The 25,911-nt window shown below is 46.0% G+C and overlaps 1 non-coding gene across 1 annotated transcript; it reads left to right on the top strand.

Annotated features, from left to right (window-relative positions):
* The first annotated feature begins 24,433 nt into the window (after positions 1–24,433).
* On the top strand, positions 24,434–24,624 carry LOC144510287 (U2 spliceosomal RNA). Its single transcript, XR_013500600.1, has one exon. It is a non-coding gene; the product is annotated as a U2 spliceosomal RNA (small nuclear RNA).
* The last annotated feature ends 1,287 nt before the right edge of the window (positions 24,625–25,911 follow it).

Below are 25,911 nucleotides of genomic sequence, written 5' to 3'. Positions count from 1 at the left end.
CTTCACCCCAGAGTATTTTACGATTAGCCATGATTATGATGAATGGCCAAGCAGGCTCGAAAGGCTGAATGGCCTAATCTTACTTTGATTTTCTATGTATGAATGGCAAAAAGAGCTCGGAGGGTCTTATGGTCAACCCCTGTCCAATGTTCTCACATTTCTAGTAAACATTGACAAGCACAAATCCTTGATGCAGCGGGGGAAGTGAGCAGGACCTCGGATGAGGGGACAAAATGTAATATCTCAAAGTTTGCAAATGATACCAAGTTGGGTGGGAGGGTGAACTGTGATGAGGATGCAGAGATCCGTCAGAATGATCTGGACAGGTTGGGTGAGTGGGCAAATCAATGGCAGATGCAATATAATCTGGATAAATGTGAGGTTATTCATTTTGAAAGGAAAAAGTAGAAGGGAGATTACTATCTGAATGGCTGTAAATTGGGAGAGGGGAGTGTGCAGCGGGACTTGGGTGCCCTTGTGCACCAGTCGCTGAAGGTAAGCATGCAGGTGCAGCAGACGGTAAAGAAGGCAAATGGTATGTTGGCCTTCATTGTGAAAGGTTTTGAGTACAGGAGCAGGGATGTGTTGTTGCAATTATACAGGGCCTTGGTGAGGCCATACCGAGAGTACTGTGTGCAGTTTTGGTCTCCTTTTCTGAGGAAGGATGTTTTTGCTCTTGAGGGAGCGTAGCGAAAGTTTACCAGGCTGATTCCAGGGATGGCAGGACTGATGTATGAGGGGAGATTGACTAGGTTAGGATTGTTTTCGCTGGTGTTCAAATGAATGAGAGGGGATCTCATAGAGACTTATAAAATTCTAACAGGACTAGACAGGGTAGATGCAAGAAATATGTTCCCGATGGTGGGGGAGTCCAGAACCAGGAGTCACAGTCTGAGGATTCAGGGTAGACCATTTAGGACGGAGATGAGGAGACATTTCTTCACCCAAAGAGTGGTGAGCCTGTGGAATTCATTACCACAGGAAGTAGTTGATGCCAAAACATTGAATGTATTCAAGAGGCGGCTGGATATAGCACTTGGGGCGAATGGGATCAAAGGTTATGGGGAGAAAGCAGGATTAGGCAATTGAGTTGGATGATCAGCCATGATCGTGATGAATGGCGGAGCAGGCTCGAGGGGCCAAATGGCCTCCTCCTGCTCCTATCTTCTATGTTTCGATGTCTCTATGTTTCTATTCCAACTTCCAACCAAAGTGGAACCAGATACTAGATGCACCCACCCCACTCGCCACCCCCACTCGTCCCGATTCCAGGGCAGTAGGGGCACCGGGTGCCTACCAGCAGATGACATCAGTCAGGGTGTATGCCAGGCTGGGGAATCATTTGCCCCTGGGGACCCCCCTCAGGCAAAGCTCTTATCAGACTGAGGGGAGGCAGGGCGGAGTGGGGGGGGAAGGGGGCGGGGTGATGGAGCATGAACTCAGCAGGGGAGGGAGAGAGAGAGAGAGGGGAGCAGGGCCCCAACAAGCAGCTGGAGCAGAACTTTGATGCTGGGGAAGTCCAGAGTTGGGGAGCCAAGGCCACAAATAGGGTAGACCAAAGCCTCCGGCACTGGCTAGACAACTGAGAAGCAGCAGCAGAACAGGTGAAGGATTCTGGAGACCTCGGCAGAACTCTTAGACAAAACCCCTGAGCTTGGGAGGCCACAAGAGGCAAAAGATCTCCTTCGTGTCTGGGAGCGAAGGAATCTGGGTCACATGTTCACTGGAAATGAGCAGCCAAAGATCCTTCAATTAAACTCTGCTATCTGGGTGATTAGAGATTAGGGCGGCACAGTGGCACACTGGTTGGTACTGCTGTCTCACAGCGCCAGGGACCCGGGTTCAATTCCGGCCTCAGATGACTGTCCATGTGGACGTTCTCCCCGTGTCTGCGTGGGTTTCCTCCGGGTGCTCCGGTTTCCTCCCACAGTCCAAAGATGTGTGGGTTAGGTGGATTGGCCCTTCGTGTCCAAACACAAAAACAGAAAATGCTGGAAAATCTCAGCAGATCTGACAGCATCTTTGGGGAGAGAATAAAGCCAACGTTTCAAGTCTAGATGAGCCTTTGTCAGAGCTGGATTTCAGCTCTAACAAAGGGTGATCTAGACTTGAAACATTGGCTCTATTCTCTCTCCACAGAAGCTGTCAGACCTGCTGAGATGTTTCAGCATTTTCTGTTTTTGTTTCAGATGCCAGCATCCGCAGAATTTTGCTTTTACGTTAGTGTCCCAATATGTGCAGGTTAGGTGGATTGGCCATGGGAAATATGTGGGGTTATAGGGAGACGACCTGGATATGATACTCTGTCAGAGAGTCAGTACAAACTCAATGGGCCCAATGGCATCTACTGCACTGTCGGGATTCTATGAGGAGTTGAGCTCTCGATGGTATCCTAATGGATCTGATGCTTCAGCCATGAACGTCCTTTGTTAATCATTCCCTTCTCTGTAAACCCTTTGGTTCATGTAAAGATCTGATCACAATGGGTGAAAGAACCATTGTTTTTGGTGTCCTTATCTGAGGAAGGATGTCCTTGCTATAGAGGGAGTACAGCGAACGTTTACCAGGCTGATTCCAGAGATGGCAGGTCTGTCATATGAGGAGAGATTAAGTTGGTTCGGATTATATTCGCTGGAGTTTAGAAGAGTGAGAGGGGATCTCGTAGAAACTTATAAAATTCTAACAGGATTAAACAGGATAGATTCGGAAAGAATGTTCCCGGTGATGGGGGAGTCCAGAACTAGGGGTCTTCTTGCGGTTTCAATGTTTGAATCTCACGTTAGCTTGAGGTTGGGGTGAAGATAATCAGAAACAAAATGACCTGACAAGAGTTCGAATCTTTGCGAAGAGAAAAATTACTGACAGCCTCTTTGTTCAGGAGAATGGTTTCCTAGGGACTCGTTTGATTGCCTCAGAGGACTGGAGAGGAATGTTCCCAGAATTTTATTCCACAAAGTGGCTGAAGACTTTTCTACTATTTTGCTGCGACCCAGATATTGTGCGATTTGGGGGTGGGAGGGTGGGGTTAATGTTAGAGGGAGGTTTCAGAATTGGGAAAAGGCTAAGAGCGATCAGCTGCTCTTTTCTAACCTTTCCATCGATAAAGCGATGTAAATATAATCAAAATTGTGACTCATGCCAAATGTGGAAGAAAAATCTGCCAATGGAATTAAGTCCTATTTCCCAGATATTAAAATGCCGGCCGTTTGATGAAAGGCTGAATCAGTCATATGGATTGCTTGGTTTACTGGTTAAATGACAGTCAAATGTGAGCGTTTGATATACAAAATGTCAAAAGGATCAGCAGTTAGAAGCAAACAATTTTAAACCACCAACAGTGTGCAGCATTAAAATAAAAATCAAACACTGCGGATGCCAAAGGTCTGAAATAAAAACAGAAAGTGTTGGGAAAGCCCAGCTGCAGCATCTGTGGAGAGAGAAACAAAAGTAAAGATTTAAGTTCATTTATTAGTGTCACAAGTAGGCTTACGTTAACACTGCAATAAAGTTACAGTCGCCCTGGTCGCCACCTCCAACGCCTGTTCGGGAACACTGAGGGAGAATTTAGCATGGCCAATGCACCTAACCCGCACGTCTTTCTGACTGTGGGAGGAAACTGGAGCACCCAGAGGAAACCCACGCAGACACGGGGAGAATGTGCAGACTCCGCACAGACAGTGACCCAAGTTGGGAATCGAACCTGGGTCCCTGGCGCTGTGAGGCAGCAGTGCTAACCACTGTGCCACCGTGCCGTCAGAGTTCCTCAGCAGGATTTTCCACGCAACCAGCTGTGCGGGAATGGGGACTGCCGTTGGCCAGCGGGGAGACCTTCTGTTCCCGCCATTATCGACCATTGAATGCAGCGCTCTCCATTGGGAAACACGGGGGTGTGGCATCAGCGGGACCGGAAGATTCCGCCAATGTGGTTGGCCAGAAATGTCTGACCAAAGGGTGGGATTTTATGCCCCACCCCCACCAACCCCGGTGGCATGTTTCCTGGTGGTGGAGGTGGTGGAGGCGGCTTGTCATTGGCTGTCGGCAGGATCTTCCAGTCCCACCGAGCTTTGTGACGTTTTACATGGCTCTCCCCTCCCGTTGCCAGGTGCAAGTGGGGAGACTCCAGCCAGGGGTGCATTGGAATAGTCGAATCTCAGGGTGGGAGTAGCAAAGGCAGGATGGGAGTTTCCATATCTGCAGCAGAGCTGAGGCAGACTCAGAGTCAAACAGTGTTATTGTGGTGAAAGGGGGCAGTCTCAGTGACAGAGCAGATGTGTGCAGATGTGTGGTCAGTAGCTCAGTCCGGATCTAAACGTAACAGCAAGGCAGTGCCAGCTTCAAACGATCACCAGGACTGGGAACAGATGGACCAGAAAAGCTTTTGTAGCATGTGCCAAAAGCAATTGTTTCATTCCTCCCAATATTTATTTGGAGGAAATCTGCTTAATGAATATTGGCTGGTGAAAAAGGCACTGTGACAAAATCAGAGGTGACAGAGTGGGGAGGGGGGGGGGGGGTCAAGAAAACTGATGGCGCGAGAGAGCTGAGTGTATTTCTAGAACCTGGTGCTGTGCTTTCACATGACGTTACTGAGGGTTCTGCCAGCAGATGAGAAATAGAAGGAAGCCAACTCTAGATCCATAGGACATCCCAGAGGTAGTCATGAGAACAGGAAGGGAAGGCATTGCAAGGATTCTCCACTGGTCAGTACATCCTGGTGGGCAGTAGGCATGGGTGGCTATTGTGCAGGGTGGGGATTTGACTTGAGTGTTGGACCCTCTCCCATCACCAAAGTTTACTTATTTTTATTAGTGTCACAAGTAGGCTCTCATTAACACCACAATGAAGTCACGGTGAAAACCCCCTAGTCGCCACACTCTGCTGCCTGTTCGGGTACACCGAGGGAGAATTTGGCATGGCCAATCCACCTAACCAGCACGTCTTTCGGACTGTGGGAGGAAACCGGAGCACCCGGAGGAAACCCACGCAGACATGGGGAGAATGTGCAGACTCCGCACAGACAGTGACCCGAGCCGGGAATCGAACCCGGGTCCCTGGCGCTGTGAGGTCGCTGTGCTAACCACTGTGCCACCATGAGAGACTTGCTGTCTCAGCTCATGCACTCATTGTAAAAGAGCTTTGGAAGAAGTTTCATGAATTGCATCAGAGAGGGTGATGTGGAGTGAATAGGGAAGTCGCGATTGTTCTTATTGGCAGTGAAGGCTAAGGGCAGATTCAACAGAGGTGTTCAAAATTATGAAGGTTCTGATAAGAGATCTTAAGGAGAAACTGGTTATACCAGCAGGAGGGACAGTAATTAAAGGATGAAGGTTTAAAATAATTGGCAAAATAAGTCAGTGGAGATTAGCAGGAGAGTTTTTTATACAGAGAATTGTCTGGGTTGTGAGAATAGAATCATAGAATCCCTACAGTGCAGAAGGAGGCCATTCAGCCCATCGAGCCTGCACCACCAACAATCCCACCCAGGTTCTATCTCTGTAACCCCACATATTTACCCTGCTAGTCCCCCAATGCTAAGGGGCAACTTAGCATGACCAATCAACCTAATCCACATACCTTTGGAGTGTGGGAGGAAACCGGAGCATCGGGAGGAAACCCACGCTGTTTTGCCTGAAAAAGGTCAGAAGCAGATTCAATGGTAACTTTCAGGAGGCAATAAGTGGTCGGAAAGGATAGAAAAAGAGAAATGGAGAAAGAGTGGGAGGGCGAGGAACTAATTGGATAGCTCTGACAAAGAGCTATCACAGGCACAATGGGCTGAATGGCCTCCTGCTATCCCTCTGATCCTACTTATTTGGCTGCACTGCCTGAGAAACCCCTTGCTGGATGTGGCAATACCTTTATCTGGTTCTAATCCTATCATTACGGATATAAAACAGAATGATTAACATCAAATGAACAAAGTGAGCATGAAGCAGACAGTCTCTTCACACAGAACAAAAGGTGTGATAAATAGATGTAAGAATGTACCAGCGTCGAAACAGGCAGGTCACACATTTCCTCAAACGAGAGAACAAAGCAGAACCTGTACCGTAAGTGGCTCCACTGACAGAGGTTAAACTACAGAATTAAAGATTGTTCCACAATAAATCTCTCTTGGAACATTGACCCTTTATCGGGTGTTTGATAATTGTTGCAAGCTTTCAAAGTAAAATTCGCTCCCTTGTGTTTTCTATCAGTCATTGAAGTTTGTATCAATTGGATCGCTCACCAATTGCCAGGCAGTAACATCCAACAGCACAACCTGAGATGAAGCAGCTCTCTCTGGAACTGAGTCTGTACACATTAGAGTCATGGGCTGGAGTTTTACCGGTTGTTCTGCGGTTCTGGGGCGGGCGAGGCTCGCAGAACAGCATTCTCCATTGGTCTCGGGCAGGCTCTTACCAGCCTCGGGAGGGCGAGGCATTAAAATTCCAGCAATAGAGTCAGAGTGATTTACAGCATGGAACCAGGCCCTTCAGCCCAACTTGTCCATGCCAGCCAGTTTTTAACCACTAAGCTAGTCCCAATTGCCTGTATTTGGCCCATATCTCTCTATGCCCATCTTACCCATGTAACTGTCTTAATGCTTTTTAAAAGACAAAATTGTACCCGCCTCTACTACTACCACTGGCAGCTTGTTCCAGACACTTACCACCCTCTGTGTGAAAACATTGCCCCTCTGGATCCTTTTGTATCTCTCCCCTCTCACCTTAAACCTATGCCCTCTAGTTTTAGACATCCCTACCTTTGGGAAAAGATGTTGACTTTCACCTTATTTATGCCCCCCATTATTTTATAGACCTCTATAAGATCACCCCTAAACCTCCTACGCTCCAGAGAAAAGAATCCCAGTCTATCCAGCTCTGCTTATAACTTAAACCATCAAGTCCGGTATCATCCTAGTAAATATTTTCTGCACTCTTTTAGTTGAATAATATCCTTTCTATAATCGGATGACCAGAACTGCACACAGTTTTCCAAGTGTGATCTTACCAATGTCTTGTAGAACTTCAACAAGATGTTCCAACTCCTGTATTCAATGTTCTGACCAATGAAACCAAGCATGCCAAATGCCTTTTTCACCACTCTGTCCACCCGTGACTCCACTTTCAAGGAGCTATGAACCTGTACTCCTAGATCTCTTTGTTCTATAACTCTCCCCAATGCCCTACTATTAATTGAGTAGGTCCTGCCCTGATTCGATCTGCCAAAATGCATCATCTCATATTTATCTAAATTAAATTTCATCTGCCATTCATCAGCCCACTGGCCCAATTGATCAAGATCCTGTTGCAATCTTAGATAACCTTCTTCACTGTCCACTATGCCACCAATCTTGGTATCATCTGCAAACATACTAAATTCTCCTCCTAAATTCTCACCCAAATTAATATAAATAACAAATAACAGTGGACCCAGCACCGATCCCTGAGGCACACCGCTGGTCACAGGCCCTCTAGTTTGAAAAACAACCGTCTCCAACCTTCTGCAACCACCATCTGTCTTCTGTCGTCGAGGCAATTTTGTATTCAATTGGCTACCTCACCCTGGATCCAGTGAGATTTAATCTTATGCAACAACCTACTATACGTACCTTGTCAAAGGCCTTGCTAAAGTCCATGTAGAGAATGTTGACTGCACTGCCTGCATCGACCTTCTTGGTTAACCCTTCAATCATGTGAGACATGATTTTCTAATCACAAAGCCATGCTGACTGTCCCTGATCAGTCCTTGAAACATTGATTGTTCTGCTGGGCGAGACTCGAAGCTTAACCATAATATAAGACCTTAAGATATAGGAACAGAATTAGGCCATTCGGCCCATTGAGTCTGCTCCACCATTCAATCATGGTTGATAAGTTTTTCAACCCTATTCTCTCGCCTTTTCCCTGTAACCTTTGAATCCATTTAAAATCAAGAATATATCTATCTCTGCCTTAAATACAGTCAATGATCTGGCTTCCACAGCCGTCTGTGACAATGAATTCCATAGATTCACCCCCCTCTAGCTGAAGAAATTTCATAGAATCATAGAATCCCTACATAGCAGAAGGAGGCCATTCGGCCCATCGAGTCTGTACCAACCACATCCCACTCAGGCCCTATTCCCACAACCCCATACATTTACCCTGCTAATGCCCCTGACACTAGAGTCAATTTGGCATGGCCAATCAACCTAACCTGCACATTTTTGGAGTGTGGGAGGAAACTGGAGCACCCGAAGAAAACTCACGCAGACACAGGGAGAATGTGCAAACTCCACACAGACATGGCCTGAGGCCAGAATTGAACCTGGGTCATTGGCACTGTGAAGCAGCAGTGCTAATCACTGTGCCACCATGCCGCCCTCATTCCCCCTCATCTCGGTTCTAAAGGATCGTACCTTTACTCTGAGGCTGTGCCCTCGGATCCGAGTCTCTCCCACTAATGGAAACATCTTCCCCACATCCACTCTATCCAGCCCTTTCAGCATTCTGTAAGTTTCAGTGAGATCCCCCCTCATCCTTCTAAACTCTGTCAAGTACAGACCCAGAGTCCTCAAATGCTCCTCATACGTCAAGCTTTTCATTCCCGGGATAATTCTCCTGAGCCTCCTCTGGACCCTCTCCAAGGCCAGCACATCCTTCCTTTGATACGGGGCCCAAAATTGCTCACAGTGTTCCAAATGGGGTCTGACCAGAAGCTTATAAAGCCTCAGCAGTACATCCCTGCTTTTGTATTCAAGTCCTCTCAAAATGAATGCTAACATTGAGTTTGCCTTCCGAGCTACCAACTCAACCTGCCAGCTAACCTGATTAATTAAATAGTTAATAACAATGTTTCAAGTGGACAAGCTTGTAAAGAAGGCATATGGGATACTTTCCTTCACTGGCAGAGCTATAAAATATAAAAGTAAGGATATAATGTTGGAATTGTATAAAACACTGATGAGGCTATAACTGGAGTATCGTGTGCAGTTTTGACCACCACAATACAAGAAGGATGTAATTGCTCTGGAGGGAATGCAGAGGAGGTTTACAAGATTGTTGTCAGGACTAGAAAAGTGTGGCTATGAGGAGAGACTGGATAGGTTGGGGTTATTTTCCTTGGAACAAAGAAAGGTGAGGGGTGACTGGATAGAGGTGTACAAAATTATAAGGGGAAGAGATAGAGTGGACAGGATAAAATTGGTTCCCTTGGTGGAGAATTCTAGAACCAGGGGACATAGATTCAAGATAAGTGGCAGAAGGCGTAGAGGGGACATGAAAAAGAATATTTTTACACAGAGGGTGGTGGGTGTCTGGAATTCGCTGCCTGAGTGGGTGGTAGAGGCAGAGACCCTAAATTCTTTTAAACAGAACCTGGATCTGCACCTTAAGTGCTGTAAGCTACAGGGCTATGGGCTGAGTGCAGGAAGATGGGTTAAGTTTTTAATTTTATTTATTAGTGTCACAAGTAGGCTTACATTAACACTGCAATGAAGTTACTATGAAAATCCCCCAGTCGCCACTCTCCGGTGCCTGTTTGGGTACACTGAGGGAGAATTTAGCATGGCCAATGCACCTAACCAGCACGTCTTTCGGACTGTGGGAGGAAATCAGGGCACCGAGAGGAAACCCACACAGAAACGGGGAGAATGGGCAGACTTCACACAGGCAGTGACCCGAGCCGGGAATCGAACCCGGGTGCCACCGTGCCACCAAGTGCAGTTAAGAGCTAATCATATTTCTATAGGTCTGCAGTCATAAGTCGGTGAAACAAGGTAATGATAGCAGATCTCCTTCCCTGTCAGAGAGAAGTGATGATGTGGAGATGCCGGCGTTGGACTGGGGTGGGCACAGTAAGAAGTCTCACAACACCAGGTTAAAGTCCAACAGGTTTATTTGGCAGCACTAGCTTTCGGAGTCTGAAGCTCCTTCATCAGGTGAATGAGGACTTGTGTTCACAAGCAGGACATATATAGACACAAACTCAATTTACAAGATAATGGTTGGAATGCGAGTCTTTACAGATAATCAAGTCTTAAAGGTACAGACAATGTAAGTGGAGAGGGCCAAGCTCTGTGATCTCTGAAAAATGCGTAATTTTTTTTCAGCCGTCATGCTTTGCAACATCAGCGATCACCGCTCTCCAACTTTCACCATCTCTGATAACGGTCAACATCTTGGTGTTGCTTTTAAACTTAGTACTTGCCCTGCTTCCTAGCTCAGTGCATTTCCCCCTCTATCTCCTTCTAATTCAGCTCTCCCAGTTGTACCGACTACCAGATGTTCTAACTTCTCTCTCGGAAGTGCATCCCCAAGGAATTGTAGTTGTCTCTTTGGTGATCATTGTCAAAGTTCTTGTGTATGTTTGCTTTCCTCGAAACCTCCTCATTTGTCGAGCATCTTGTCCGACTAATCCTCATCATTTATCCCAGGTCATTTAACCACATCCCGGTCGCCTTTAATTTATCTTCCATGCCTCGCTTATGTTCCAACTTTTGCTTCCTTATAGTGACCTTGACCAGATGTAGCACTGTCGTAATCTCTTTCTTCTTTCCATCGAGATGCTCTCATGCCTCATGAAGTCTAACATTCCTAATGGACGCCACATATTTAATTCAATATTAATGGGAAATAATTACTTGCCTGGATAAAAGATACATACATGACTGGTACATGACTCAGTTTGTCACAGTCCCTAGCTTGTGGTAAGAAGATTATGTTCCCAATCCCTACATCGGGGGTTTGAGTAGATAATTTAGGCTGACATTCGGAGGCAGCTGAAGAGCAGTCCTGGCCTGTCAAAGTAAATTATAATTGGGCTGTTATAATTGGCAAAAGATTGCAAAGCTTCTCTTCATAATCATATTTTGAGAATTCCAAAATTCATCGCCGCATCAGGAGAATGGACGGTTTGATTCATGCGATCTCAACATCGCAGTAAACGGGAGAACTTTGTGCTAAAGAACAAAATTGGTTTTGAATTAAACTGGCACGATCTTACCAGCCCATCATGCCTCGCCTCTGCTGCCAGCGAGGAGGGAGAATTTGGCACTCAGCCAAACCTCCGTTCACTGCAGCGGGACCGGACAATCCTGCCAGCGAGAACGGCTGGAAAATTCCGCCCAGTGACTTTGAGTTGACACGGAGAGTGCTGGAAATGCTCAGCAGGTCTGGCAGCATCTCTGGAGAGGGAACCAGAACCAAGACGTCAGGTTATGACCTTTCAGGAGTTTCTCACTTAACCGGTGATGCCTTGATCCAGCATTTCCTGTTTTTATTTCAGATTTCCAGCATCGCAGCATTTTTATTTTGATGTTGAATTAACAGAAGGCTCCTTTGAATGTTCAGGGGTCGCTGTATACATTAATGATCTGAAAGATAGAACTGAGGGCCTGGTTGCTAAATTTCATAGAATCATAGAATCTACAGTGCTGAAGGAGGCCATTCGGCCCATCGAGTCTGCACCGACCACAATCCCACCCAGGCCCGATCCCCATAACCCCTTGCATTTACTCTAGCAAGTCTCGCTGACACTAAGGGGTAATTTAGCATGGCCAATCCACCTAACCCACACATCTTTGGACTGTGGGAGGAAACCGGAGCACCCGGAGAAAACCCACGCAGACACAGGGAGAATGTGCAGACTCCACACAGACAGTGACCCAAGCCGAGAATCGAACCCAGATCCCTGGCGCTGTGAGGCAGCAGTGCTAACCACTGTACCACCGTGCCGCCCCAATTTGTGGATGATACAAAGATATGTAAAGAGACAGGTAGTGTTGAGGAAGTGGGGAGACTGCAGAATGACTTGGACAGGTTAGGAGTGGGCAAAGAAGTGGCAAATGGAACACAATGTGGGAAAGTGTGAGGTTATGAACTTTGGTAGGAAGAATAGAGACGTAGACTATTTTCTAAATGGGGAAAGGCTTCGGAAATCTGAAGCACAATGGGACTTGAGAGTCCAAGGTCAGGACTCTTTTAACGTTAACGTGTAGGTTCAGTTGGCAGTTAGGAAGGCAAATACAACGTCAAGAGGGCCAGAATACAAGAGCAGGGATGTACCGCTGAGGCTATATAAGGCTCTGGTCAGACCCCATTTAAAGTACTGTGAGCACTTTTGGGCCCCATACTTAAGGAACGATGTGCTGGCCTTGGAAGGGGTCCAGAGGAGGTTCACAAGAATGATCCCAGGAATGAAGGGTTTGTCATATGAGGAGCGGTTGAGGACTCTAGGTCTATACTCAGTGGAGTTTAGAAGGATGAGGGGGGATCGAATTGAAACTTACAGAATACTGAGAGGCCTAGATAGAGTGGACGTCGAGAGGATGTTTCCACTAGTGGGAGAGGCTAGAACCCGAGGGCATAACCTCAGAGTGAAGGGACTCTCCTTTAAAACTGAGATGGGTGGGATTGTGATTGGGGTGCAGACTTGATAGGCCAAATGGCCTCCTTCTGCACTGTAGGGATTCCATTATTCTATGAAGTCCCATTCAAACCAGAGAGTGGTGAATCTGTGGAACTCATTGCCACAGAGGGCTGTAGAGGCCAGATCAGTCGAGTGTCTTTAAGACAGAGATAGATAGGTTCTTGATCAATAAGGGGAGCAAGGGTTATGGGGAGAAGGCAGGAGAATGGGGATGGGAATCATATCAGCCATGATTGAATGGTGAAGCAGACTCGATGGGCTGAATGGCCTAATTCTGCTCCACTGTCTTATGGTCTGCAGCAGCTCAAGAAGGAAGCTCGCCACGCCTTAAGGGCGAATAAGAATGGATAATAAATGCTGGCCTCGCCCACATCCTGTAAATAAACAATAAAAAAAAATGGGATGATATCAGGTGATGTGCGGCAGCTATTATGCCAATAAATATAATGTGTATCCCTTTTGTTGTCAGAGCTGCTGTTTCATTAAATTGTTCTGTCAATTAAAGAGTTTGAGTATCAAACATTAGACTGTGTTGCATTCCCCCCGAGGGTTACTTTCACCACTCTGTTAATATTAAGTGCAGAAAGTAGCAGTCTCATTGTTTGTGCTCCTGAGTGTCTCTGGGACCTGAAAAATAGTTGATTATCTCTTTGTCCCCTTCTTAAACAACATAACGACACTGATACCACGGGAGTGTGGCGGTTCTACAATGAGATGGGAGATATTGTAATCTGCATGGATTGTGCACCAGAGACATCTCCCAGGGCTGAGCAACACAAAGTAGTGATACATAATTGCCTCTTGATTTGTTCTGCTATGCTGCATCAGCAAGGAATTAGGGGCGGCACGGTGGCGCAGCACCACTGCCTCACAGCACCAGGGACCCGGGTTCAATACCGGCCTTGGGTCGCTGCCTCTGTGTGGAGTTTGCACATTCTCCCTGTGCTTGTGTGGGTTTCCTCCGGGTGCGCCGGTTTCCTCCCACAGTCCAAAGATGTGCAGGTTAGGTGGATTGGCCTTGTTAAATTGACCCCCAATGTCAGGGAGATTAGCAGGGTAAATATGTGGGGTTACGGGAATAGGGCCTGGGTGGGATCGTGATTGGTGCAGACTTGATAGGCCAAATGGCCTCCTTCTGCACTGTAGGGATTCTATGATTCTATGAAGTCCCATTCAGGCTGGGTAGGAAGGAGAAAACCAATGTGTTGCATCAAGTATTCATCAGTAGAAGTGCAGCAGTGATGGTTGGCTGCATAGATGCCAACAGGATTCAAATCAGGGAGAATTACTGATGGTTTTCGATGGCTTCTATAGTGTGAGACAGAAGAGACAATCACCCCCGTGCCTTCAGGAGCATGGACTAGTAATTAACTGTGGTCCTCAAAGAACCATAGGCATCTCTTACCATTAAAGGGAGAAAATTAGTCATATAGCCTGACGGGTGTAATGTCCTAACTATGTTCGGGGTCTGGGTTTTATACACAAAAAGAAAATATGTGGTTTGCACGCGTGGATTCAAAGTAACACACAACAGGTTTTATTGAAGAGTTGCTCTCTGCACTGCACAGAATACAAAACTGAAAGTAAAACTGCAGCCTCTGCAAACACCCTAATGATATCACCATCAAATCATGCGATCAGCTCATAAAGCAACCTGCAACTCTTTTAAATATGCAACAAGGGGCACCACTCCACAACAAGCATGGGACAAGGCAAGGCCTCCCTGAGCTACCGTAGCCAGTACAAGGACTCATACTGAACTTAGGAAAGAAAACGACCATTCGAGCTTAAATTGCCATTCCTTTCTGCAAAGTACACACATCCACCTATCCACCTCTCTATTAGACCCTTCAATCCCTTCTCTCTTCAGAAATAAACCCATTGACATCTCCTTTGAAAGGACTACATCCTATAAATTGTTTATCCTTTTGTGCTATCGGTTTCACTCATGGCTGTTAGAATCAACCAACCAAGTCTTTACTTCCTATGCCTGCCCATCACCCCCACATCATCCCCTCCCCCCCTCCACTCCCCACCAACCCCTCTCCCCCCTCCCTCCCACCTCACCCCCACAACCCTCTTGCAAACTTGAGGAATTACAAAGCCGAGCCTTTATAAAGTTTCTGGTTAGGCCCCAACCAGAGTTTTGTGTCCAGTTCTGGTCACCACACCTTAGGAAAGGTGTGAAGGTGATTGGGAAGAGATTCAGCAGAATGGTTCTGGGGATGGGGTGGGTTTAGTTACAAGTTGGGGTTGGAAAAGCTGGAGTTGGTCTCCAAGGAGATTGAGGGGAGATTTGATAAAATGACAGAAGATTATGCCTAGGCATAGATATGGTAGACAAGTAAAAGATCTTCCAGTTAGTTGATGGTAAAAGGACCAGGGGAAACTAGATTTAAGATTTTGAGTAAGAGATGTGGATGGGAGGGATGTGAGGAAGAGTTATTTTACACAACGAGTGGTAATGACCTGGAACCCACTGTCAACAAGGGTGGTGGACGTTGAAACAAAAAGAAATTGGATGGGCACTCAAAACAAATAAACCTGCAGGGCTATCGGGGTCAAGCTTTTTTTATTTGTGGAACATGGACATCGCTGGTTGGCCAGTATTTATTGCCCATCCCTAATTTCCCTTGGAGGGCAGTTGAGGGTCAACCACATTGCTGTGGCTCTGGAGTCACATGTAGGTCATACCAGGTAAGGAGTGCAGATTTCCTTCCCTAAAGGGCATTAGTGAACCAGATGGGTTTTTCCGACAATCGACAATGGTTTCATGGTCATCAGTAAATTCTTAATTCCAGATATTTTTATTTTACAGAACTCAAATTCCACCATCTGCCGTGGCGAGATTCGAACCTGGGTTTCCAGAACATTAGCTGAGTTTCTGAATTAATAGTCTAGCGATAATACCACTAGGCCACTGCCTCCCCATGGGGGAGTGGCACTGACTGGATTGTGCTGGGAGAAGCCAGCATGGACCCAAGGGACCGAATGGCCACCTTTGGTGCCATAACTCTGTGGGTGGGATTTTCTGAACCTGACACCAATGGGCGTCCTCGCAGTTGGGATGGGAAAATTTGGAGAGTCACCAAAGGTCAATGGCTCTCCATTCCGCCTGCGGCGATGCCCATCGGTGTTGGGTTCAGAAAATCCCGGCAAAAGACTCAAAGTGTTCAGATAAGCTGATGGTTTCAGAAAGCCACAATTCCTGGTATGTTGATGGACTTTCTCTTTCTCCAAACAAGCCACATCCTCAAAAAGAAAGATGTCAAATTCAAACCCTCAAAGCAACTTTCTGAAAGTGATCTCACGGAACAGATGAGGAAGGTGGGGAAAAATGAGGAAAGCTTTTGGAGTCTGAAGTCAACTTTCCCCGAGGATTTTGGAGGCAGGTGCGATTGAGATATTCGAATTGGATTGTTACCTGAAAAGAAGGAATGTGCAAGGTTATGGGTGTTAGAATGTGACAACTTTGTATTGGATGTAATGTGACCAATGATAACAAGCTGTAAGGGTCAGCTGACCCAGTAACCATGAACCAATTACAGAATGATGTAATAGTCAGCTGACTCACTATAAATAAGTGTTTGGAATTTACTGTTTAGAATTGTGCAGTGCTTGGAGTGGCCCAGGGCAAGGCCCCAAGTTTGGAGTAATGAAATCTCTTTATTAAACCTTTTCTTTGATTTATAAGTTGGAGTAAGTTTTGTTATATATTTATTGTCTGTATTCGAAGAATTCCTTCTGAAGAAAAAGTGGGGATAAAGCAGGGGAGTGGGATTGGGTAGAACGTCCTTTCAGATAGCCAGTGCAGACGCGATGGGCCGAATGGACTGTTTCTGCACTGTAGGGTTTCTGTGAAGTTAGCAGCTATGTGAAGCTATATTTTGTACAAAATTGTTTTAGCTTTTTTTTCTGTTGTGTTTAATTTAGTAGCTGCACTCCCTGTGAATAGGCTGACAGAAATACCAATATTTGGAAATAAAATATAATGGAATCAGTGGGATATGGAAAACAACATCGAGGTCCCATATTTCTGAGTTTGCTCTTGCAGCGTGTTATATTTACATGGGATTGTAATACTCATTTATGTTCTGTCGCTCTGGGAGCTGTTGTTAGTTTGTTACATAGAAATACCTTTGCTGGCTGGCATAGGTATCACGGTATGGGTGTTCGAGCCATCGCTATCAATGTGGAACAGTAAAGACTACCATTAATGATCAATGGATACAGCACGTTATACATTTGAGACTGGACCCATCAATCAGTCCACCAGAGACTTCCAAAATCAAATTTTCTTATAGACTCTTTATGATACGTCAATTCTATTATTATAGTTAAGGGTAAACAGTGGTAGGTATTTATTGATGAATTGTTTTTGAGCTCAAAGGAACTCACATGGTGTGGGTGGGAGTAGGGAGGGATGAGAACCTCTTTGGTAAAACCTACTCCTGGGCCTGGTCAAGTTGACCATTTACAGGACCAGGCAGCAGGACGTGAAGGGGTCACCTGGCCCAGCTGCCTGTCCATCTACCACAGCTACATTCATGGCCGGACGGCCTCGGACAGGCTACGGGCCTTCTGTGACTGCTGGATGCCACGGTGGGAATGGGGTGCATCATAGCCCCCTGGAAAGACATTTTGATTTAGTTGAGTTTCCATCACCATTTTGTTTTAGTTACAGTACCCTACCAGGGACTGTCACCCTGTCCCTTTTAATTGACTGATTTTTTTCTGTTTTAATCAAAAGGGAATAAGAGGGGGAACCCTCGGTTACATTTGTGGCCAGGTATTCCTGGCGAGGGAGCACACCTGGGCCACTGTCACCATAGAGGCTTGGCAGGTACCACAGAGCTGGCGTGGTTTATTGACTCCCACATTTTGATTTGGAGCCGATCTTATGCCTGTTGCCTATCTTAGCCTATCATTGACTCCCACATTTTGATTTGGAGCCGATCTTACAGGCCTATCATGCCAGTTGATCGGCATGGTGATCCGGTAATATCACACGGGATGCAAAAAACCGTGCCCAGTTTCTCACCTCTCGCGATATTCATAGAACCATAGACTCCATACAGAGCAGAAGAAGGCCATTCGGCCCATCGAGTCTGCACCGCCCACAATCCCACCCCCTATATTTACCCTGCTAGTCCCCCTGACACTAAGGGTCAGTTTAGCATGGCCAATCCACCTAACCTGCACATCTTTGAATTGTGGGAGGAAACCAGAGCACCCGGAGGAAATGACGCAGACACGAGGAGAATGTGCAGACTCCACACAGACAGTGACTCAAGCCGAGAATAGAACCCGGGTCCCTGGCGCTGTGAGACAGCAGTTCTGACCACTGTGCCACCATGCCGCCCAAACTTTCCTTTTGATATTACTGGCCCTGTTCTGCCGACATAACCAGCCTCACACCCGGGAAGGCATGAGGCTCATTTAACTATTTATTATCTAATTTTAATATTAAAGTTTATTTATTAGTATCACAAGTAGGCTTACAGTAACACTACAGTGAAGTTATTGTGAAAGTCCCTTAGTCGCCACACCTGTCTGGGTACACTCAGAGAGAATTTAGCATGGCCAATGCACCTAACCAACACATCTTTCAGACTGTGGGAGGAAAGCAGAGCACCCCGGTGAAACCCACACAGACACAGGGAGGATGTACAAATCGCACACAGATAGTGATCCGAGGCTGGAATTGAACCTGGATCCCTGGCGCTGTGAGGCAGCAGTGCTAACCACTGCACCATTGTGCCGTCCGCAACATAAATAGCAGAGAATGGTTATTAGTGAGCCCGGTGTGCAATCGTCTCTGAGATGCAGAGGAACCTGGGTGTCCTAGTGCATAAATCACAAAAGGTTTATATGCAGGTGAAGCAAGTAATTAAGAAAGCTAATCGAATTTTATCATTTATTGCAAGGGGAATTGAATACAAGAGTAGGGAGGTTAGGCTTCAGTTGTACAGGGTATTAGTGAGGCCACATCTGGAGTATTGTGTGCAGTATTGGCCTCCTTATTTAAGGAAGGATATAAATGCATTGGAAACAGTTCAGAGAAGATTTATCAGATTAATACCTGGAATGGCTGGGTTGTCTTATGAGGAAAGGTTGGACAGGCTAGGCTAGTATCCACAAGAGTTTAGAAGAGTAAATGGTGACTTTATTGAAACATACAAGATCCTGAGGGGTATCGACAGGGTGGATGTGGAGAAGATGTTTCCTCTGGTGAGAAAATGTAGAACTAGAGGTCACTGTTTAAAAATAAGAAATCACTCATTTCAGACAGAGATGAGAATTTCTTTTCCCTGCAGAGGGTCTTTAGTCTTTAGAGCTCTCGTCCTCAAAAGCCGGTGGAAACAGTATCGTCAAATATTTTTTGAGACAGAGTGAGATAGATTCTTGATTAACAAGGGGGTGAAAGATTATCGGGGGAGGGGTAGGAGGAATGTTGAGGTCAGATCAGCCATTATGTGTTATGGGAATAGGGCCTGGGTGGGACTGTTTGTCAGTGCAGGTTCGATGGGCCAAATGGCCTCCTCCTGCACTGGAGGGATTCCTATTCTATTTTATTCTTACTGAAAAGCAGGGCAGGTTCGAGGGGCTGAGTGACTGACACCTGCTCGCATGTTTGCTTTGACTGAATCACAGCCGCGTGAAGCTGTTACAAACAGCAATATCATATTCTCACCAGTAGCAGGAACATTGTCCCAGTAATAAACTCGTTAAAGGCAACAGCAGCAGAACCTTTCCCTAGGATGCAGTTACCGGCAAGAACATGAGTCTCCGGGGAAGTTAAAATGGCCAGCCTCACACCAAAACAATCTTACACTGAATTTAAATATAACAACTCTCCAATTGCTGCAGATTATGTGAAAAGTCTGTATTGCAAAGATTTCCATATTCTTCAGACAATCTATATGAAATGAAAACCTTGAATTTCTTTAACCTGAAGGGAGTTTAGGTGTAGTTTAACACTATTTGAAAAGCCTTAGAATCTGTCTTTTGCCAAGTCATAGAATCATAGAATCCTGCGGTGCAGAAGGAGGCCCTTTGGCCCATTGAATCTGCACCGGCTACAATCCCACCCAGGCCCTATTTCCATAACTCCTCATACTTACCCTGCTAATCCCCCTGATTCAAGGGTCAATTTAGCATGGCCAATCAACCTAACCCGCACATCTTTGGACTGTGAGAGGAAACCGGAGCACCCGGAGGAAACGCATGCAGGCACAGGGAGAATGTGCAAACTCCGCACAGACAGTGACCCAAGCCAGGAATCGAACCCAGGTCCCCAGCGCTATGAGGCAGCAGTGCTAACCACTATGCCACCGTGCCGTCGGTTTATTTTTAGCAAAATGCTCTTTTGTTTAATACTTTGGCCTTGGATTTATAATATGGAAAATTAACAACGGAAGCTTCGAGTAGAACCACAGAATCACCGAATTCCTATAGTGCAGAAGAGGCTATTTGGCCCATTGAGTGTGCACTGACTCTCTAAGACAGAGGGTGGGATTTTCCAACCGCGCTCGACCCAAGACCGGAAAATCCGGTCCGAGGCCAACGGACATTTGCATGGTCCTGTCCCAGCCGCTAAGATTCCCATGGCGGGCTGGATGGGAAAATTCCACCCAGAGTGACTTATCCAGGCCCTGTTCCCGACCTATCCCCATAACCCCACACATTTATCACGGCTAATCCATCTGACCTACACATCTTGGGACATTAAGGGGCAATTCAGCATGGCCAATCCACCCAATCTGCACATCTTTGGAGGAAACCGGAGCACCCGGAGGAAACCCGTGCAGACACGGGGAGAAGGTGCAAGCTCCACACACACACAGTGACCCAAGTTGAGAATCAAATGGCCTCCTTCTGCACTGTAGGATTCTATGAATCTATGAAACCCACATAGACATGGGGAGAACATGCAAACTCCACACAGACAGTCACCCAAGGCCAGAATCTGCTGCTACATGAGTGGAGATTTTAATCCATCCCTCCTAATGTGAGGGCTATTTCAGATGAGCAATTTATAATTCAATTTGCTTGACTGCAAACTGATGAGACTCACTGAAATGTTAACTGATTTGCCCTTTACCAACAAAGCTAGTAAAATCCAACCCAACCATTGGACCATAAATGGGAAGTTATTTTAATATTTTACAGATCACTGCCGAGATTGCAGTTTGATTATGTCAAGTACTGTCCGGCAACTTACTGCCAAAGGGATATTGATGTAATGAAGATTCAGAAGAGAATGGCAGTGATCACGCAGCTTCTTTTAGAAAGCTGAATTTTTTTACAGGGCTGACATTTGTTTGGGAGAGAAATTGATTTTGGAGAACAATGCTTCAAGTCGCTGTTGTTTTACTCATTGCTGGCTAGGCATCACAGGGCCAGCATCTATTGCCCTTGCTTAGACCATCTCAGAGTCAACCACATTGCTGTGGCTCTGGAGTCACGTGTAGGCCAGACCAGGTAAGGGCAGCAGATTTCCTTCCCCAAAGCTCATATCAGATGGGTTTTTATGACCATCGATTCGCAGGTCATCATTGGCGGCACAGTGGTTAGCATTGCTGCCTCACAGAACCCGGCACCCAGGTTCAATTCCTGCCTCGGGTGACTGTGCGGAGTTTGCACATTCTCTCCATGTCTGCATGGGTTTCCTGCGGATGCTCCGTTTCCTCCCACAGTCCAAAGATGTGCAGACGACTATGCTAAAATTGACCCTTAGTATCCCAAGATGTGTAGGTTAGGGGGATTAGTGGGGCAAAAATGTTGGGTTATGGAGATAGGGCCTGGGTGGGATGCTCTGTCGGAGAGTCGGTGCAGTTTCGGTGGGCTGAATGGCCTTCTACTGCACTGTAGACTATTCAATTCCAAATCTTTATTGAATTGAAACTTCACCATCAGTGTGGTGAGATTCAACCCATTGCCCTGGGTTTCTAGATCACTTGTCAGGCAACAATACCGCTACGTCATGACCACACCCCGCACTCCCCCCACCCCCGTCAAGATAACATAAATGTAGAAAGGCTATTCAGCTTGCATTATCATCACAGCACTTGGGTGGAATGTTTCCGTCCTGCCCGCCACATGAATTGTAATGGGCGGGGGCGGACCATGCAAAGGTCCTTTGATCTTGGGTGGGATTTTCCGGTCTTGGGGCAAACGTGGCCAGGAAATCCCGTCCCATGTGTTTATGATTAACATACCTCAAATTCATAGAATCATAGAATTCCCACAGTGCAGAACGAGGCCATTCGGCCCATCGGGTCTGCACCGACCACAATCCCACCCAGGTCCAATTCCTGTAACCCTACATTTTTACCCTGCAAATCGCCTAACACTAGGGTCAATTTAGCATGGCCAATCAATCTAACCCGCACATCTTTGGAGTGTGGGAGGAAACCGGAGCACCCGGAGGAAACCCACGCAGACACGGGGAGAATGTGCAAACTCCGCACAGACAGTGACCCTAGCCAGGAATCGGACCCAGGTCCCTGGCCTGGCGCTGTGAGGCAGCAGTGCTAACCACTGTGCCACCATAAGAGATTTGCCATTTCAGCTCATGCACTAATTGTAAAAGAGCTTCGGAAGAATTTTTGTGGATTTCACCAGAGATGGTGTGGCACGTTATGTGGAGGACTTGAGGGCATAATCTCAGAGTGTTACTAAGTTTGCTCAGATGGTTAGAGCATAGCGTTAATAGCGTCAAGGTTGTGGTTTCGATCCCTTAACTAGCCAAATACAATTGCCCACTCCTGTGCCATCCTGGCTGATGTTACATTCAGTGAAGATCCCTTTGTTGGCACAATGTAGACTCTTTTGGCAGGTCCAATAGTAGTGGGTTATCATTGCTATTTGCTTACAAGGTCAGTGTTGCTGAAGATGGCTTTACACAGTGCAAATCAGGTAGATTACACAGCATTAATCAGGTAGATAACATGGTCAGGGACCACGTTCTGCCACTCACACATTCTGATCACTTAATGGACGCTTTTAGCACCATTCTCAGCCTTTATCATCACCATTTACAGTCCGTTTGTCCAATTACAGCCCCACCCCCTCCCTCATAGCATGAATCTTGTCTCGGCTTTCAGCTCTGATGAAGGGTGATCCAGACTCGAAATGTTGGCTCTATTCTCGCTCCACGGATGCTGCAGGACCTGCTGAGATTTTTCAGCATTTTCTGTTTTTGTTTCAGATTGGAGTATTTTGCCTTTACATTAACGTGGTCAGGGGATCCAGTTTCAAATTGCTCCACTTACTGCCAGCCAGAGGCTTCTCACATGTCTAGAGTACCTCACAATCATTGTTGTTGACTGTCTGAGGTTTTATAAATCCTCACAGTATGTTTCAGATGAGAAGTATTATCATCTTCAAGCGGAAAGCATTTGGCAGGAATCGCACATGTGACTCCAGAAGCCCCCACGAAGGCAGATATTGTCAAACTACAGGGTACTTCACCATGTCAGATTTGACCGAAGATTATAATTCAGGGTTGTCATCTACTGTCCTGGTGGCCACAGGGTAACAGTGTTATCATAGAATCATAAAGTGATGCACCCATTTCAAGTTTTTAAGCTTATTTATTAGTGTCACAAGTAGGCTTACATTAACACTGCAGTGAAGTTGCTGTGAAAATCCCCGTGCCACCACACTCCGCCACACTCTTTCGGAAACCAGAGCACCCGGAGGAAACCCACGCAGACATGAGGAGAACGTGCAGACTCTGCACGTGACCCAAGGCTGGAATTGAACCTGGGTCCCTGGTGCTGTCAGGCCGCGTGCTAACCACTGTGCCACCGTGCCGCCCTAGTTGTACCATTTGTTGTACCATTTAGTTAACATGGCCCCTTCTCACACTTCCTGCAACTTACACTGCTCTGTGTTAAATTTCATCTGCCACATGTCTACCCATTTCACCAGCCTACCCGTGTCCAAGAACCATGGAATCCCTGCAATACAGACAGAGTCCATTCAGTCCATCAATTCGCACCGATTTTCTGAAAGAGCATCTCAGCCAGGCCCTATTACCTTAATTCCTTACATTTACCATAGCTAATCCCCCTAACCTACACATCTTTGGATACTAAGGAGCAATTTGGCGCGGCCAATCTACCTAACCAGCACATCTTTCTTTGGAGTGTGGGAGGAAACTGGAGCACCCGGAGGAAACCCACGCAGACATGGGGTGAACGTGCAAACTCCGCACAGACAGTGACCCGAGGCTGGAATCAAACCCGGGTCCCTGGTGCTGTGAGGCAACAGTGCTAACCACTGTGCCACCGTGTCGTTCCAAGGCTGGGATAAAGATAATGTCCTCCTGAAATCAGTTACTAAATACTTCTTATTATTTATTACATGTCTGAGATTCATGTCATCAACACACTTATAATTATGCCCCGTAAACCCAAGTGCAGGTCATTAATTATCTATCAAAATTGGTCTAGAGGTTTTCGACTAATCATAGCCATCAATCTTTATTAATTGACCATAACAGACCTAAACAGGCAGTGAGGAAAGTCCCATGTACGTGTTGTTTCCAGAAATCATTACATGAACCACATGCCAAGTCTCAAATTACTGATCATTGAACCGTAACTTCCTGCTGGGGATAGAAAGTCCTGTCCCGCTGCAATTCCAAGAGTTTAAAGGGCACTTAGCTGCACTAGAAAACCTTGTTTGAATCTCTGCTGACCAGAGCTGCAGTGAAGGAGTCTGCAAAGGCCCCAGTGCAGAGAGACACTGGTGAACTCAAGGAGATCTCACCCACTTTTTAATTACACTGGCTGCTGGAAAGTGTATGATCAAGGGTAGAAACTCCAAATTGTTTTATGAATCCCGCCTGAATCATAAGTTTTGCATTGTGAATTTGGCTAGGATAAGCATGAGATGTTCCACTTCAGCTATGACTCAAAAGATCCACTAGGGAGCTTTTATCAAACAAAGTTTATTCAAGAATATAGTTAACATGTGTGGTAAGAAAATTAGCAAGAACTTTTATCAATTACAAACCAGAAACAAAACAACCACTTCTCGGCCTTTTGGCTAAGATCAAGTGTAGTATTGACATGCTGTACTTGGTTGAAGTCATTAGGTTACATTTTAGCTTCATTTGAAGCAATTTTTAAAAGCAGCATCTCGGCCTTTTGGCTAAGATGCAAATGAGATCAAGGCTTGGAGGAGGTGCAATGCCTACTCCAATCAGCTTGGATCATGTAGATCAAGCCCAAGACAGGAGGTGAAAGCCCTGTCTTGTCAGCTTGGATCGGAAATGTCTCAACTTGTTGAGACTCTGAATTGTACTTGATTTGATTGAATTTGATTAAAAATAAACAAAAACAACCACTATAACGTATTACTCTTAATGAATATCTCTAATATGTTCCAATTAAAACCAAAATCCATTGACAACAAAAATCCTTTTCATAGGTTTAATCACTGCACAGACTAAATACTAGAATCCAGTTCCCTGGGTTGAATGTTGATTTCAAATGATCTTGAAAACTCAGAGCAGCCTGTAGTCATCAGCTCCCCAAAACACAGATTCTTTACTGCAGGGTGGCAATCAAGATGTGTTTTCAGCTAACTGGTAAAACTTACAAAATTAAAACAGAGAGAGAGAGAGAGTTCTTTTAGCTATGCTCCTAACACTGCAGCCAAAACAAAACTAAAAACAACTCTTGTCACCTGAGCTGCACACAGTTTCTCACTCCTCCCACAATGACATCACCACAGGCTTTGATCAGGATTTTAAAAAAACCTTTCTTAAAGGGACACTTACAACACAAAAGCACATCCATAATTGTAGCTACAAAAGCTTCAACTTGTTGCAGGACTAATGCATCTCAATATTTTCCCATACTCTTACAATTTTAGTTTAATCCCAAAGCTTCTGTGTTGATTAATGTGCAAATAAACATTTATTGTAACTAATTTTAAACGGTGAAAGTTCATATGTGTGGTAATATTCTGTTTAATGGCAAGACTGAAAACAACACAAATTCAACTTGAATTCAACTCACGACCATTTTTTTTCGTTCATGTGGGCGTCACTAGCTAGGCCAGCATTTTCTGCAATCCCCAATTGCCCTTAGGAAGATGGTGGTGAACTGCCTTCTTGAACCGCTGCTGTCGATAAGGGGTAGGTACACCCACAGTGGCAGTGAATGATGTAGTTCCAAGGCGATGTGGTTCCAAGTCAGAATGGTGAGTGGCTTTAAGGGGAACTTCCTGATGCTCCAATGCACTTGCTGCCCTGGTCCATCAAGGTAGTAGAGGTCACAGGCTAGAAGGTGTTGAAGGAGCCTGAATGTGTTTCTGCATCTTGTAGATGGTACACACTGCTGCTATCGTGCGTCAGTGGTGGAGGAGTAAATGTTTGTGGATGTGGTGCCAGTCCAGTGAGCTGCTTCATCCTGGATGGTATTGAGCTTCTTGAGTGTTGTTGGGGCTGCACTCTCCCAGGCAAGTGGGGAGTGTTCCATCACACTCCTGATTTGTGCC

The sequence above is a fragment of the Mustelus asterias genome, chromosome 22, assembly GCF_964213995.1.
Source record: "Mustelus asterias chromosome 22, sMusAst1.hap1.1, whole genome shotgun sequence".
Taxonomy (NCBI): domain Eukaryota; kingdom Metazoa; phylum Chordata; class Chondrichthyes; order Carcharhiniformes; family Triakidae; genus Mustelus; species Mustelus asterias.
The sequence above is the reverse complement of the archived record's forward strand: the minus strand, read 5'-3'. Positions and strand labels throughout refer to the sequence as shown.